We start from the raw sequence: 15,358 nt of genomic DNA on the forward strand, positions 1-15,358 counted from the left end.
GGCCGTCTGCGGCTGCGGGCACTGATGGTGAGATATCGGTCTTCTTGTGTGTATTGTACACTGTGGACGTCCTGTACTGTAGCGCCTGGACACGTTTCCTGTCCGCTGAAATCGTTGCCATAATCTTGAGATCACAGTTTGTGGCACACAGAGGACCCGTGTTTGACCAGCCTCCGGTCGGCCTAGTATTCTACCCCTCATAACTTCATCAATATGTATTCTTTGAGGCATTTTCAACACACAGTCATCATTAGCACGTCTGAAAACGTCTCCATACTTACTCGCTGCACCGTACTCTGACATGCACCAACACACCTTTGCTTATGCGGACTGCTGCCAGCGCCACCGTGCGACGACCGCAGGTCAAATGCACCGCATGGTCATACCCCGAGGTGATTTAAACCCGCAAACCGCCCACCATAGCGTTGTTTCACCATGTATCAGCATTATCCTTAATTTATGAGCATGAGTGCATAAAAGTGCTACCGCGCTCACACGTCGCGCCTTTCCCCAGCTGTGTTACGGCTCTGCATAAGGAACATATGTATAGATGGCAGATTGGGGCGCGCACGGTATATTCTTCACACTAAATAAAATGTTTGTAAAAGACACGACTATCTTTCACCAAAATGAACGTTTTCAGTGGAACATATGTCATTCTCACGAATAACCTACATCACAGTAATCTTTCTTACACACAGGGGTCACTTGCACTTCTTTCCAGTAGTTTGGGACTTTGCGCTGGGCGTGAGATTCACGATAAATACGAACAAAGCAGTCAGTGCCTTAGAGTGCTCTTTGTGTAACCGAACTGGGATTCCATCCTGACGTGGCAATTCATCTGTTTTCAACTGTTTCAGGTACCTCTGTACGGCATGCCACTAATATCCCGCAAACGGAAGTCTGTACGAGCAAATGACGGTATGTTTGTCGATTCTCCTGTGTGAACGATTTCTAAAATGCGGAATTTAAAATTACAGATTTCCTCTTGCTGTCTTCTTCTCCGACACCAGATTCTTCAACGACTGACTGGATAGAAGGCTTTCGACCCATTTAGTGGTTTTACGTAGGTCCACAATTTCCGCACGTTCTCGACTAGATCGTTTGCTGAGGTACGACGGTGGTAGCTGCATGCTTCACGCATCAACCTCTTACAGTCGCACGAGTCTCGGGTGACCTTTGCCTGTTGTCATTTCCGCGTTCTCTTCTGAAATGAAGGTGCAACAGTCTTTTCTTCCACAGCATTTTCAAACTTTACTATTAAACCTTGGTGGTCTTTCCGTGTTTCATTCACTTACTGAGTACTCACTTCTCCAATCGCAGTTTTGCATTGTTTTCTATGCATTTAAAGTTTACCCATAATTCTTGTACATTCATCACACGGAAACTAAATTATGATTTAAGCGGTTGCTTTACCTGCACAGGTATCTTCCATCAAGTTGTCATTAATAATAAAAATGATATCATTTGTATTCTGTTTTCAGCCTTTCTAATTATATCTTCCGTTGCAGACAACAGACGATATCTTCTTAATGTTTCACGTCATCTTGTTTGATAACAGATACTCATTATGGTCGAATAATTACGTAAATCCTTGCAAACAAGGAAAGTGTATAACACGTATTTAATCCGGCATATTGTTTGATATCTGTGTAATGAGAACGATTATAACAGACTATAAAAAAGAGCAAACTGTAATATCAGGTGACGTTAACCGACCGTAAGAGATTGTATGTATACCGGCTGTCTCTCCTAAGAGTATTAGTGCATTTCCTCCCATGCTTCGGCAGATATTTGCAACTTCGTTTTTGCAAAGTTTAGGCGGAGTAAGCCCGGAGAAATACTGTTCCTCATATCCACGCGATGCACAGTGTCGACAGAAGCGGTCGGTTTGTTTCCCATTACAAGAAATATGATTTTCAAAGGAGAATTTTATTTTACATATACGTGAGGTAGAGTAGTCCCCAATTAGTGTAAAGCGATGTATTTTTTCAGTATGAAACAAAACGAGCAGTAAATCACAATGGATAACCAATATTACAGAAGCGACTGATCAATGTTGCTTGATGGTCGTAGCAGCCGGATTGGGCCAGGGTGGAGCTGTCGTTGCTGAAATACTGGTATTTATTCGCGTATTGCTGTCCCTATTAATATATATCTATGAAAGAAATATCGAACTAGAATAATTTAGGACCGCTCTATTGACAGAGCACGCAAAATTCCGCTTTAAAAAACATTTTCTTTGTAGCAGGAAAACAGACTGACTCTTTCCGCCAACGCTGTGCTCTCGTGAAAGATGTGATGACCAGTACTTTTTTACGCTGATTCCAGCTACACTTTACAGAGACTGAAAGTATGAACAAATTACCACTAGCCAGTTCAAAAATGGTTCAAATGTCTCTGAGCACTATGGGACTCAACTGTTGAGGTCATTAGTCCCCCACTAGCCAGTCAAGTCGCCCATATATATATATATGGGGGCGACTTGATTGGCTAGCGGTAATTTCGTTTACAGACCGCTGTGTAGAATTATGAATAAAATTCAGTGAACAAAGTTAGGTAACTGAATATCATGTTTCATACAATTTCAATGATGTAAGCAGAGCATGCCAGGAATATCCTCAGGAGGAATGAGAGTTTCCTATTACTTACTTATTTTCAATAGGCCCCGCAGCATAGAATACGTCGTAATACGACATTTTGTAATGAATAACTCCAGGTAAGCTGCTAACGCTTTTATTAGTAATCCTTCTACTTTACTACAAGCTTGTTTCGGCTATAGTGCCTATCTCAAGTGAACCTGTAGATGTTACAATTGGTGAGTATACTTACGTTTATAAAAGTTGTACAGAAAGGTCAGTTTGCTTACATACCTACATCTAGTTGCAATATTTGACCATATTGCATCAGTGAGTAAACTGTTGACTGTCTATTTGTTGTTAAACCGCTATAATCATGTAAGTTTTGTTTGTATAGCATGATTTTATGAAATACTTTGGCATCTGGGATGACAGCTTATTCCCACTGATGCTTTATGTTTACAGTGCAGTCTTTGCTAGTCTTGATGTTAGTTGGGTTTCATTGCTATTATAATTTTGTTATCGCATGTATCTATAGCTATCTTTGGTTTTCTGTTTACTGTGATTTTTGTCCCCTAAAAGGTCAATAAAAATTTCTAAATAGTTTCTGTGTTTGAGATCGATTTGTTCGTTAAGGATATCGGTTGGATAATTTTGCGTGTATAATTTTCTGATTCTTCCAAGATGTACATGGTATGTCTCTTTGTTATTCTGTGTGAACCTTTACTGTACTTTCGATATGTTCTGATTTGTGGTTTTGGTTTTTGCGACGCCGGTAAAAGCTTGATTGATTGCCGTCGTAATTTATTATGTGTTCTTTGACTCTAATGTTAAAATTTCTTCCTGTTTGACCGATATAGAATGTTGCGCAGTCGTTACATGACATTTTGTACATGCTTGGGTTGGCAAGATCTTCATTTTGGTTTTTCCAGATCGGAGTTTCGTTTTTAGATTGTTATTTGTTCGTTAAGTTGGTTTAACTGCCGTTGTAGTCACATGATGTGGCAATGATGGGAGCACATCCAGATAAATAGACTGATGTTTAGAACTAATGTAAAGATATATATCGTGTTCCTTCTGAGTTTCATGGAAGGAAAGTAGAAAGCTGGAAGCTGAGTCATCTGTCGCCCTGCAGAAAAACTTTCTTTGCATAAACTAAGCAAAGTTGCGTGCTATGCTAAAGCAGTATTTCGGAATACGTTTCAATTCTTGCATAAAAATTAAAAAGCACACATTTTGGTGTTGCATGTTTTTTTCTGTATGCAGTCGTTCTTAAAAAACCACACATTTTGGTGTTGTATGGAAGGTAATTATTCAGTAAAAGTAATTGATTTTTTAACGTATTATAGTCTCTCATCGCAGCTTGATGATGAAGCGGTTATATCATCGTTGTTCGACATATTTATTACGATAAATGAAAGTTCAGTAATTCGCTGCCCTTTGTTCAAAGAATTAGTGTGCAATTAGCTATGATTTGCGATTGATAAACCTGAGCGAAGCAGAAATTGTGAGTCTGAAATTGTCTTCTGTTTTCTTTCGAAGTACGTCCTCCAAACATCTGTAGAAGTCTTTTGCAAAACTTCTTTACTCATCTCCAACGAATTTTTGACTCCCATTCCATCCTCTATTTTGAAGGTATCAAGAAGAGGATGCCAGTGTCTGTTTATTTCTTTAGAAATCGCTTGAGTCCACCAACGTTTATAAGCAATGCTGATAATTTTCGATTTGTGTACTTCGGTTTATACATTGCTGCACATACAATGTAGCTAACATATTAAAATATTTTCTTTCTTGTATGGTCAGAATAGCCCTGTATCTCCTACTCAGCAGAGAAGATTTGTTTACCAGTCTTGGAGATAATTTTACAGTTTCCAAACAAATAACATTTGAATATGTAATGATGTATTGATACTGAACATGCCACACTGAACACGTTCCGCCTATTGTCGATAGATTAAAGAAAGCAGAGTTTGTACACGCTCAATTTGGTTGGGGCTATGTTTTGCCTCACTGAGCCGTGCTTCCGGGGAGTCCTGCCATTTACCACAAGATGGTAAAGGCATCGTTTTGACAGTGACTCTGGAATTTCATTCATCATAGTTCAGAAAATTTGCCCGAAATAGTTATAAATGTTTTACATAAGCCTTCCTCGTGAAGCAGTCTGTAGGTTAAAGGAAACCTTGCGAAAATCCCTACAGCAGTCGAGGACTGCCATTATTCTCTAATACATAAATGAGCTGACTAACAGGGTGAGAAACCATCTGCGGCTGCTTGCTGATGATGCTGTGGTGTACTGGAAGGTGTCATTGTTGAGTGTCTGTTCGAGGATACAAGATGACTTAGACAAAATCTCTAATTACTGTGATAAATGGCTGCTAACTCTAAATGCAAAAAAAGTTAAGTTAATCCAGATGAGTAGGAAAAACAATCCTATAATGTTTTAATAGAGAATTAGCAGTGTGCTGCTTCACACAGTCAGTTCGATTAGACATTTAGGCTTTAAGTTGCAAAGCAATAGGAAATGCAATGAGCACGTGAGGTTGGCCGTCGGAAAGGCGAATGGTGGACATCGATTTATCGGAGGAGTTTTAAAAAAATGTGGTTTATCTGTACAGGAGACCACATATAGAACACTACTGCGACCCGTTGTTGAATACTGTTCGAGGGGTTTGGGGCCCCACCAGGTCAGATTACAGAAAGATATCGAAATAATTCAGGAATGTGCTGCTAGATTTGTTACCGGTAAGTTCGATCAATACGCAGGTATTACAGAAATGCTTAGGGAACTCCTTTCGGGGAACACCAATGAGAATTCAGAGGACTGGCTTTTGAAGCTGACTTTGCAACGATCCTACTCCTGCCAACGTACGTACCATTTAGCGTAAGGACCACGAACACAAGAGAAACTAGGGCTAGTATATTAATGACTAGTGAAACATTTTATTACGTGTAGAGCAGCGGTTAGTTGAAAACAGTCTTTCGTCTGACTGTCGTTAGCTACGCGTAGAAGTACTCGCTTCCTGCTCCGCACACCACCACGCATTATTAATTAGGAGCCAAGAAGAGACTACAGTTAGCCAACGCAACTAGTAATGAGATCGTCCGTTAGAGACTGGAGAATTACACAGAGGCAGCCCGCATCTCGTGGTCGTGCGGTAGCGTTCTCGCTTCCCACGCTCGGGTTCCCGGGTTCGATTCCCGGCGGGGTCAGGGATTTTCTCTGCCTCGTGATGGCTGGGTGTTGTGTGATGTTCTTAGGTTAGTTAGGTTTAAGTAGTTCTAAGTTCTAGGGGACTGATGACCATTGATGTTAAGTCCCATAGTCCTCAGAGCCATTTGAACCATTTTTGAACACAGATGCTGTGCTGCTGAAATATCCGTCCACTGAGCGTCAGCCGGGGATCCATGTCGGTCTGATCTACTCTATGTGGAGCCCAGGTACCCCAGGTTCTCAGCAACTTCCCACGGAGTTCATGGTGCTTGTACTAGAGTACTTAAGTTGCGAAAAATTTCCTCAGCGCGTAGCTACCTAGAACGCTACCATATTTCCTATAGCGCACAGCTGAGATGTCACAGCACCCCTGTCACCCAACTAGGGCTCGGTAGTCTACAATCATAACAGTGGATGCAGTGCTACATGGTGGCTTCGAAGGCAGTCGAATACAAATAAATCCTACAAGTGCGACCCAGCAACTCAGTATGAAATCCAAGACTACAGTTGATTGACAATGTCCGTTCTATAGAATTCGCAATAGGTCTAGGCTGTTCAAAGTTTCCTAAATTATTTTCGTCAATTTGGAAACTGTTTGATTGTTCATCATTCTAGAGCACGGCAGGCTCTACAAATCGCTTCGAGTCACAGAAAGTGTGTGGTTTTGATTACGTTACTCGTATCCAAGAGTTGATGATGCTGTTGTTTTAAATTAACCTTCCTATCCCGCCAGCAGCTTAGAGATCTCATGGGAAGGTGACAGTTCTGAACTAGGGTTCCAGCTCTCCGAGCATACGCTGACAGCACAGCAACAATCATCGGCAGGAACTTTTTAAAAGTGTTTTAGCAGAGCATCGGACGCAAGGCGTCGTATGTGTGAACCAACCCAAGAAGACTAGTGAGGATGTCTCCGAGCAACGCTGTGCAAAATGAAGAAATTCTGAGATAAGGGAGACCTCACTAGTATTTATTCCAGTACCTTACCCAAACATTCGGAACGTGAGCACGTCTTGTGCTCCTAGTTCCATCGCAAGTAGCAATACCTTTTTGAAAAGATAAAACCGGTTTCCCAGTTGTGTGGCTTGGAAAGGAGCACCCGCAACCCTACTCCATGCTGTGACCCGAGACAACAGCACTAAGTACATCTACTACTACAGGCATCATTTGACCTTGTGTTCGTAATAACACAGGTTAGGTTAAGCGTGGAAGGAGACAGCACAAATCTACTTAAATAAAAGTCGAGTACAGACTCGATTAAGTATGTATATCTCGATAAAGACCTACAACCTTACTAAGAGAGAACATCACAGACTGGTGAAGATGAAAGGGCAAGATGGAAAACGTGCCACGATACACGAACGTCTTTACTGAACTGGTAGACAACGCTCCGTCAATCAAGAAAAACCCCACACATAAAGAACCACACTACACAGAATGAAGTCATAAAATAGGTAAAGGTGAGCGAGAGAGAGAGAGAGAAATACTGTCAGATGATGGTAGGACGTAGAAGATTATCTTACCAGCAGAATAGAGGGAACGTTGATTGCGATTGTAACGTCCCAAGTTTCACACGAAGTTTATCCAAAGTAATGCAACTGTGCCAGTCACCTCTGGATAATATATCGATAATCATACAAAGATCATAATGTGTAATAATGTGTAATTACAATTGTGTAACAAGGGAACTACTCGCTTTTCTTTTTTGCTCTGCTCTTTTCTTTTCTTTTTGCCATTGTGCTTGTCTCTCGGTTAGCTTGGTTCATATTACGCAATTAATTCTGCGGATTTGATGAAATGGTCATAGTAGATCTTTCTTGGGCTGTTACTTGATTATTTACAACTGGAACTGTTATTAGAAATCAGAATATCAAATGCATTTGAATATCGCGCGTTTCATGTAGAAGATCTTTTATTTTAAATATTATGCCTTGTCGAATAGTGTTAGTTGACTTTTATTCCTTTGAAACGTGCTGTTAAAGTTTCATCATATTTCATTTATAAACCTTCCTTCATTTACAGATTCATAATATTGTGTGTTATACGGAAGAATTCTTTCGGTTATTATAGTTCGCGTGCGTCATTTAAAGCTCCGTAGTCTTTTGTTTGTGAAATTCGACAGAACCTGCAATCATTTTAAAATTGCTAAGTCCGATAATCAGTTTAATACTAATTTGCGAAAGGAGATATATTTAAATTTTGTCAGTAACAAATTTTACCAAAAGATTTGCTCTCCAAGCCAAGAAATTGCAGTAACTTTGGTGAAAGTTCTGAATGAAATCAGTCAGTTAATGAGAGAGACCCGAGTTTCTTTTAACTTTGCCGGCATTGCTCCTCATTTTAATAAAGAAATGGTTCACAATCCGAATCGTGGTTCATATTAATTCTAAGTAAAATAATTAAATACCAATTAACGGGCAGTTCTCAGACGAGGTCTGCCAAGGAATAAATAATAAATGAAATGTTATTGTGCTTGTAATTATTAGAATTTCATGTCCTTAATTACATGTATTTTTTGTTCCGTGTATGAAACACGTAGCTAATGTCTGCAAATTACGAAACATAAAGAGACTGAACCAAGAAAAGGAACAATAAAAGTAATAACATGATAAGAAATCACAACTGCAAGGTAAGGACAAACAGTTCAAGGCCAAATATTGTACTTCGTGTTGGAAAATAGATTGGCCTGAACTCCTTTCCTGTGTGAATTTATAAAATTATTTAATGTGTCTTTTAGATATTTGTGTATGAACGTTACGAGCCACAAGATGGAGGAATTTATAAGTGGATTCGCGGAATGGTTAGATAGTTTAGCTTTGTTGGTAATTATTGCAGCTGAAAGTGATTTTCGGGTGTAGGATTCGTGTCTGTGGGATAGTGTATGTTTTGTGTTTACGATTTGGTCTATATAACTCATCGATATCGGGAAAATCCGAAAGAATCCGACTGTTGAGGACGAGGAGAATTTACACGGTTCGGAATTAAACATCGACGATCGGCAAATCCCGGCCATTTAACCAGAGGCTACTAGTTCTACCGCAAGCAATGCTGATATGCCGGTGGAAGCCAAGATTGAGTTACCAACTCCTGTATTTGGTCCTTTTGCCGAACTGAATAAAGGGACTAACAGATCTTACACAGCAAAATTTCGAACACCTTGCAAAAAACAAACCGCGCAGGTGAATAAAAATTCGTACAAATTAGTAAGCGTATTCAGGACAAAGTGAACGAAAATTTTAAGCTGTTTGCAAATCCACGGAAGGAACAAATAAGCGGTGAAATTCAACACTAGATGAATGCTAACTTCAAACGCTTAGAGAAAAAGTTAAGTGCAGATTTTCGGCAGCTATCCGAAGAGCAGTCTGATGAAATAAGAAAAATAAATTAGAAGATAGAAACTGTTACTAGTAACTTTGCAGGGTTACAACTTGCATGTAAAGACATGATGAGGTTGTTACTTGGCTGCATAACCAAGACAAACAGGTTACGCAGAGCTCAACAGCACGAAGTGAAGGAATTAATAGCGACTTCGTGAAATGTTTGCATCAAAAGGATTCACAGATTAACAAAACGCTTAGGAAATTATTATACACCGTAATTCAAAATTCTAGTGTGGAAGTGTTAGCTCAGCACAACATGGAGAACACAGATGTAAAAACAGAATAAGAACAAATTAAACGTGATCTTCCTAGGTGGAAGCATGACGCAGAAGAGTACGTAGGCAAATAGCACGTTGACTTGTTAGCTGCGCGCAATAATGCATGCAGAAGGCCAGCAGCCGGGCAACAAACAATCTGCATATGCATTTACCGTCTCCGTAGGTGTACAGAGAAACACCGTACAATACTTCCGCGAATGAGATGTATTTATCGTGTAATAGCGGGCGGATAATGCTTTGATGAACATCTTGTTGCATGTACAGCCACGTTCCGATGTAAAGTGATGACGTATCCAACGATTCTCTACATAGTGAACAAACGAGCTAAATTGGACGTTAAATGAAGAGCACAGCTTCAATATCAGCGTAATTTGACTCAGAGACTATACGTAATTGCAAATGAGTAACAAAATGAATGTCAAAGTCAGTGCTATTAAAGACTTTCAGAGAAAGCCGTAGTACGTGAACTTAGTGTGCAAATAAACAAAATTTTGTAACGGAACTAGTCTGTGAGAACAGTGAACATACCAGTTTTGCCAAGTCCATAATAACGAGGAAGCTTACCTTCAGTGAAGTGTTCAATCATGTGTGCAGGTACAGCATCCTGTGTAGGAACTCTTAAGGTAAAGCACAAGTAGCCGTTCTATGGAACTCGCACTGTTACGAACAGAGCGTACACAGCGTGCAACGTAAACCACACCTCGACAATGTTCCGCGCGAAGCTCTGGTTTGTGGCGGTGGAATTGAGCGCCACGCGATCGCCCAGTACTCGCAACATTTCAAAACATAGAGACTTGTCCCCGCTAAGCTACGAACGCTTTTTTAGTGCAAACAGCGATTACGTAATATGCCAATAAACAAACTGCAACGTTCATTGCAAACAAATAACAATCATACTGCAATCGGAAGTAAACGACAACGTGGACAACAGTACAGATAGCAAAATTTCATTGCGGCAAACAAAACGCAAACAAAAGAAATACATGGATAGAACGAACTGCAACCTAGTACTACGAACAGAATACACAAGCATTATATGCGTCCACAGCACAACATATATAACCCAGAATGATATTTTCACTCTGCAACGGAGTGTGCTCTGATGTGAAGTGCAATTGCGAAAGGCAAAGGTCCCAAGTTCGATTCTCGGTCTGGCACAGAGTTTTCATCTGCCAGAAAGTTTCATATCAGTACACACTCCGCTGCAGAGTGAAAATATCATTCTGGAAATATCCCCCAGGCTGTGGCTAAGCCAAGTCTCGGCAATATCCTTTCTTCCATAAGTGCTAGTTCTGCAAGGTTCGCAAGAGAACTTCTGTGAAGTTTGGAAGGTAGGAGACGAGGAACTGGCAAAGTTGAAGCTGTGAGGACGGGGCGTGAGTCGTGCTTGGGTAACTCAGATGGTAGAGCACTTGCTCACGAAAGGCAAAGTTCCGAGTTCAGTTCTCGGTTCGGCACAAAGTTTTAATCTGCCAGGAAGTTAAATATATGTACTAATACACCCTCTTTCAGCCAAGCCGCGTGATTGTATGCTTGTATATTAATAATTAATCGATTGTGTTCTCCGTAACCGATACCCGAGATGCCTTCCTGCAGTAGAGCAAGACCTAGTGGCCGGCATGAAAACAGGGCTTCAAGGTCATCTCGCCGTCTTTACAGCATTACCAATTTTTTTGTAGTGATGATTTCAAATGTTCGTGAAAATTTATAAAAAGGTATTGAGCAACTCTATTTTTAGGCTAGAATATAATGGAGTACTTTTCAAAAGAAAATTCTTACTAGCTACTAGAAAAAAAATGAAAACTAACGTAACACGATATTTTGGAGCAAAATAATTTTTTTCTTCCACCTGTGATAGCAACAGAATCACTAATGTAACTGGACTGAAAAAAGTAATGCGAACATCCTCAAAGTTTACAGATGCATTTGCTGCGTCTTTTATCTGGCAACATAAAAGTATTCTGAGATAAAAAAAATGAAATAATATGAGAGGCGTGAAACTGTGCCGACAGCGTCGTGAAAAATGAAGTCGCTGATTAATTTTCGTTCTGTGGGACTCCGAAGAAACTTCCCGCGAGAAAGTTGTTAAGAAAACTACAAAATTATTTTTGGGTACATTTAAGACATCATTATTGTACCGTATCATGTACAGAGGCAAATTACTTCCGCAATATTCCGTGCGCAGCAGCGCGCGAGTCGTTGTAGGTCGTCGTCAAGAGTTTAGTTCGGACGGCTCGCTTTAATATTACCGAGAATATTCCCTATTTACCGAAAATATTTTACTGGCTGCTAATACATATCATTCGTCATTGCACTCATCACTCAAAACGCCAATATACCTTACGTGAAAGTAATTGTAGCTATTTTGAAGCCAATATTTTGACTGAAGTCGAGCAAAAAATTTGTTCGAAAGGTTTTGTGAAACCCAAGTGTTATCATTTCTCTCAGCACGCAATACGTGCGTGGTACAGAAAAACATCGTTCTTTCTACTACAATGTCCCTGTCTTGTGTTACAAATTTCGTCCATCATTACAGTTTCCGAATTAAAAACCAACTGGGCGGAGAAGACTGCTTTGAAGTGACTAGCCAGAATAATCAGTTTTATCAAAGACATTACCCTGTATTTCTCTAGCCGTCGGATACTGTCCTCTGCCATACTAAAGCAATAAAATTCTACGTTCTAGCTAGTTGTAAAAGTTGTCAAATGTCATAGATTTCTATGTTCTTCTCGGAGAATCAGAATAGTAGGACTGTTCTGATGTTACTGCACTGTTTATACGTACAGTCGATACAAAAGCACCGCAACGTTTTCTCATTTTATGAACTGCATTACCCTTACTACGAAACAGCCAGTAAATCCCTCTATGAAAAAATGGAGTTAAATCTCGAATGTACAAGTAAATCGTATGCAGTAAGATTATATCCGAATGTAAAGACATTCGATACAGGTTTTTAGGAAAAACTGTTGTTAATTAACGCAGAATTGACAATCTTCTTTTAATTGACAGTTACTGTCGAGTAAACTAATTGCCACCACTTGTGATAAATTTGTCATACGGCTACTGGAAGGGAAAAACATTCGCAGTATGACCTCTATAACTGAAGTGAATAGACATTTAAATCAAGTCAGCTTTTTACATACCTAAAATGAAGGGTCTTCTGGCTCCGTATCTTCAGATTTACTGTCACTTGTATCATCACATATTCCAGTTTGGTGTTTCTTAAACCCTGGTTCAAGAAATCAGTTTTTTGCAATGCTTCTGCGTGTTTTACGCACCTCTTCATTCCTACTGAGTAACGTTCTCAAGAGCTTCGTGTGTTAACTTCTCGACATTAGCAAGTTTGAAAGCAGTAATTCTTTTCACAACTCAGCCCTTGTGAGGCAAACTGAGGAGCTACGTGCTCCGGCCACGAAAACTGACGACGGCCGGGAGAGCGGTGTGCTGACCACATGCCCCTGCATATCCGCATCCAGTGACGCCTGTGGGCGGAGGATGACACGGCGGCCGGACGGTACCTTTGGGCCTTCATGGCCTGTTCGGACGGAGTTTAGTTTTTTTAAATTCTTTTCGCTACTTCTCGCTTTACTTGGGCCCATATCAGTTCAGTGGGCTTATACCGGCAGTGACACCGTGGTAGACTTACCACTTGGTGTCCCATTTAGTTTGCCAGCTGACCTAATTCGCAAGTCTTTTTGGCACGTACGATTTCTTCCTTAGACAGGAGTTCACCCTTCGTTTCATTGACTGAAAATGAAACATTCTTTCTCTTTAACCACTCCATAATATGTGCCTTGCGCCAATTTGAACCTAGCAGCTTTTCTATCTCATTGGAGTGGTAGCTGTTTTTATCCATCACGATTATTGACCCTTCTTCCAGTGCTGACAACAGTAGAATAAACCAATTCTTAAAAACTTCTCAATTCATTTCTGAATGGTAATCGGATTGGTAAGAACTTTTCCCACCACGAAAAACAAGTTTAGCCTCTGGTATGAAGCATCTGGTTAAGGAACCAGCGTGGGTGATGATTAATCGGCCACCTCTACCAGCAGGCACTTTCAAACCGCCGTTTCATTTGGAGCAGTGCCATATATACTTATTGGTGCGGTTCTGTGAAACCCGGGTTTTAGCCAAGTGCACTACAGGCCTGGTGTCTTCAGCACACAAGAAGTGCATTGTGCGCAACTCCGCTCTTGCTGCTGCAATGTCTCTGGATTCCATTAAGAATTTCCGTCCATCATTACACTTCTTGAATCGGAAACCAAGGGAGAGGAGAAGACTAAGAATGGAGGTGTCTCAGCCTGAGTGATTAATCTTTGCATGGTGGTCAGCCCATATTTTTTAGCCGTTGGATTCTCTCCTCTGTCGTAATTTCCAAGTACAGTTCTATGCATGAGCTCTTTGTTAAAATCGGTTGATTACCATTTACGTTCGTATCCCTTTCTTGGAGAATCAAAACACTCATTCAGATCTGGAGATTCTGTCAGTGACACACATTTGCTAATACGGCCTACAGTTGACTTGGAGACACCACGTGCTTTAGCAGTAAGTTTATGAATTTATGCAACATTTAAGTTATTCCTCCTTCTTGATTGTTGGCCAAATCAGTAAAAAACTTGAGTACATTCGATATGATAATTTTCAATTCTGTACGAATATCTCTGTGCCCTTTATGCAAACCAACCAGAGGAGTACTACAAGTAGGCCATTGCTCCTGAATTGCTGTTCACCACCGAACACCTTTCTAAAGACAGTAAGACACTGAAAAAAAAAAAAAAATAGCTGCGAGGCAGGCGAATCACAGCCTGCAGCCCCTGCTGGCGACAGACAGCGGCATTGACCTTGAGGACTCTACTTTCGTGCCGGCCAGTCTAGTCACCTGTATCCAGTAACCATCTGCAAATCCTGGCATGTCTTCCGATGTTCCTCTTCGCACATGAGGGTCCTGCCATCGACTGTCATTTACCAACAAGAACCGTCGTTCCTGAAATCCGTCGCAAGATCTATCACTGCTTCTACAAGTAATTGTATTTGACATTGTAAAACTGTGAAAATTCTTAATCAAACTCAATTCTGTAAAGACTTACGATTTTGATTTGTGGGAAAGAACATCTATGACAAAAATGAAAGACATTTAAATGAAAAAAAACTATATGATAAAGGACACTTACATGAAAGAATTGTTTAAAAACTGAACATGTATTATCATGAACATTTTATGGACTTCAGAATTTAATGTGTTTTAAAAATGATATGACAAACTGCTTACGAATTTATGCAATATTTGTACTGTCTTATAATATGTAATATATTATTGTACTTTGCTATCCAAATATTTAAATAACTTTGAATGAAGAAATATGCTGAGGACTGTATGTCTATCCCCTGGTGTTTGCACCGTTTTCCTTTGGACTGCAGCAGAACAGGTGGACAAGTAATTACAGCTGGGGTACAAGTTAAAGCATAGGCCTCAGTCAAGGGCAACAGTTAAGTATATATGTAAATGTAAATGCACTCAGATAATCGCCTCTATTCTGAAATGAAAGAAGAGGTATCCATGTAACATGTAAAACTGTGAACTTTCGCCCATGAACTATGAAAATAACAAAAGAAGTGACCTTAGTTAAATGTTGATATCCAACAGTCAAAACAGTGTGATCTCAACATTTAGGGGGTATTTTATAACGTTCCCAACTTTTACACGAAATTTACCCAAAATAATGCAACTGTGCCAGACACCTCTGGATAATATATCGATAATCATACGAAGATCATAATGCGTAATTAGAATAAATAGTCCTTAAATAAGGGCACCACTCTCTTTTCTTTTTTGCTCTGCTCTTTTGTTTTATTTTTGCCATTTTGCTTGTCTCTCTCGGTTAGCTTGATTCATATTAAGCAATTAATTCTGC

This window comes from Schistocerca americana, chromosome 1, assembly GCF_021461395.2.
Source record: "Schistocerca americana isolate TAMUIC-IGC-003095 chromosome 1, iqSchAmer2.1, whole genome shotgun sequence".
Taxonomy (NCBI): domain Eukaryota; kingdom Metazoa; phylum Arthropoda; class Insecta; order Orthoptera; family Acrididae; genus Schistocerca; species Schistocerca americana.